The sequence below is a fragment of the Aegilops tauschii genome, chromosome 7 (assembly GCF_002575655.3).
Source record: "Aegilops tauschii subsp. strangulata cultivar AL8/78 chromosome 7, Aet v6.0, whole genome shotgun sequence".
Taxonomy (NCBI): Eukaryota; Viridiplantae; Streptophyta; class Magnoliopsida; order Poales; family Poaceae; genus Aegilops; species Aegilops tauschii.
In genome coordinates, this window is record NC_053041.3 from 453336527 (window position 1) to 453339239 (window position 2713).

The window sequence follows — 2713 nt, forward strand, 5'->3', positions numbered from 1 at the left end:
TGAGGGGTGGGCGCTAATGGTCTGCTTTGACTGCTGAATTTAGGGTAAGAAACCTGATTTTGCATATGAATTAAGAAACTAAGATGCTCAGATGTTAGTTTCTGCATGCCATGAGAAAGTTTAAGTGGAAACTGAAAAGGTGCATTTTGTTATACTAATAGAAATTTAGATATTATAGCATTGAGATTCAAACATTCTCGGCAGGAAGTAGAAGATCTAAGTGCATTTTTCTTAGAAAGCAGAGCTATAGAAACAAACATTATTTAGAGGTACGATAACCATATTCAGTGCACAAAAGATGAATAGTTTTTGCAATACATAGTACCGAGACACGTTAACTGGCGAAGAAGTTCTTGATCATCTGATCATGCAGTAGCGCTTGCACGGAGGTGATATATTTATTAATGGAAAACTAAATAACTTCAAAACATGGACGTATGCAGAAGGTTGCCATTCCTTTTTTTGCTTTTGAAATATGCTGATCAAAGCTCTTTTATCATAAGTGCATCTTCTTTGCGGAAGTTGATTTGTTTGCTTCAGTTCCGGTCCTGTAATCCATAGAAAAGTTTGTAAATAAATAAGTGGACTGTGTGAATCGATAGTGCTGTGAGACCCAACGCATCTTCTTCATTTTTATGATAAGTGCATCTTCTTCTTTACCAAGGTTGCAAGTTTTGGTCTAGACCTTTTTACTCAATATCTATGAACTGCAAGTTCCTTTTGATCTGATTCTTGTGCTCTAGCAGGTAATCGTACCTTCAGTATATCTAAAATTCCAGATACTATTCCAATAACATCTGTATATGTAAACATGGTGATGAAGATGGATCAGGGCTAATCCAGATGGTAAGCAAGACTAAAAAGAGAGCCAGCCACAAGTTCGGGCAGGACTGCGTTTAAATTAGACACGCGATAATTATTCCCTTTGTTGTTTTCAGCATTGATTCAACAAACACGTGGTAAGTCACATTACTGTATTAAGTTAAATTTGACTAAGTGAGATAGATATAATAAGTTTGACCCACTTTACCAGCTACAGATGGACTGCTAATGACAATAATCAAATCATGGAAATGTCAATAATAACACCTGCAAAAAAAATGTCAATAAAAATGAGTGGTCATGATATGTGTTTTGTACTACATAGTTCATACCAGGACAAAATTACATTGGAGTATGCAGCGAGAAGTGGCTTGATCGACTCTTCAAAAGAGCAACAAAATCTGGCTGCAAAAATGACCTGTGGTTATGCATAATTCAGAAGGAAGGGAAGAAAGCAAGGGGTGGCGATTCAGGAGCTTCCTTGTAACCTGTATCTGGTGAAGACGAAGAACAAGGAGACGGCCACCACGAGTGCTTGGGTGATCATACGGGCATGAGGAGGAGGTGCTCTACGGCCTCTTTGCTGCCCGAATCTGATCGTCCAAGAGGCAAAAGCCAACCAACAGGCGGGGCACTTGGATTGGAGCAATGGGTGGGCAAGGACGACCAGGTTCAGATCGGAAGAGTTCCGAACGGCTAGATGTGGCTGGCGACATGGAGGCATAGGGGGTCGGGGCCATGATGGGAAGGGCTATGGCGGAAGGCGAAGTGTGAGTGAGGGGGGCATCGAGAAGGGACGGGGCGGCAGAGGGAAGAAGGAGCACGTACTGCTGGCGGCGGCAGAGGCAGATGGAGGCGGAGATATTGCTGGTGGCAGAGGGGCGGCGTCACTGGACCACGTCGAGATCGCAGCCGCACTCGAGAAGAAGGCGGCGCTGGACCGGGGCATCTGGGAAAGGGCAGCGTGGCCAGGAGCTTCGTCCCGTCGGCCGGCGGCGCACTGATGGACGCGGTCGCTCCTCTCCTCTGTATTCCTCGTCGATGGATTCCCTCAGCACAACACTGGACCTCTTGCGAAGAGCTGTAATGGGCTGGACGAAGGCCCAGTTAACCAGAGGCCTTCGTTTCGGCTTCTGGAGCAGCAGCCCACAGGACGGGACAGATCGCTTTCTAGACAAGATCTGACGGTCAGGAACGATCAAATCAATAAAACGGACGGCCGAAAACGCTAATCGCTGAGAAGGCTCGCTTTAGGTGCGGTTATACTGTCCTTAATTGCTTGAGTTTATCCCTCTACATCGTGTCATCTTGGCTAATGCGTTACTCTGTTTTTATGAACTTAATACTGTAGATGCATGCTGGATAGCGGTCGATGTGTGGAGTAATAGTAGTAGATGCAGAATCGTTTCGGTCTACTTGTCGCGAACGTGATGCCTATATACATGATCATGCCTAGATAATCTCATAACTATGCACTTTTCTATCAATTGCTCGACAGTAATTTGTTCACCCACCGTAGATGCTATCTTAAGAGAAGCCACTAGTGAAACCTATGGCCCCCGGGTCTATTTTCCATCATATAAGTTTCCAATCTATTTTACTTCGCAATCTTTACTTTCAATCTATATCATAAAAAATATCCAAAATATTTATCTTATTATCTCTATCAGATCTCACTTTTGCAAGTGGCCGTGAAGAGATCGACAACCCTTTTATCGCGTTGGTTGCAAGGTTCTTATTTGTTTGTGTAGGTACGAGGCGACTTGCTTGTAATCTCCTACTGGATTGATACCTTGGTTCTCAAAAACTGAGGGAAATACTTACGCTACTTTGCTGCATCACCCTTTCCTCTTCAAGGGAAAACCAACATAGTGTTGAAGTGGTACCAAGA

General features: G+C 43.9%; 1 long non-coding RNA gene across 2 annotated transcripts; it reads right to left on the minus strand.

The window, feature by feature from the left end:
* Window positions 1–259: 259 nt before the first annotated feature.
* Window positions 260–1890, minus strand: LOC109746185 (uncharacterized). 2 transcript variants are annotated; one of them, XR_002228726.4, is made up of 3 exons: window positions 1311–1890; window positions 1155–1227; window positions 260–548 (listed from the first exon to the last, which is right to left on the minus strand). It is a non-coding gene; the product is annotated as an uncharacterized lncRNA (long non-coding RNA). The 2 variants fall into 2 exon arrangements; XR_005761553.3 differs by having other exon boundaries at window positions 260–1227.
* Window positions 1891–2713: the final 823 nt, after the last annotated feature.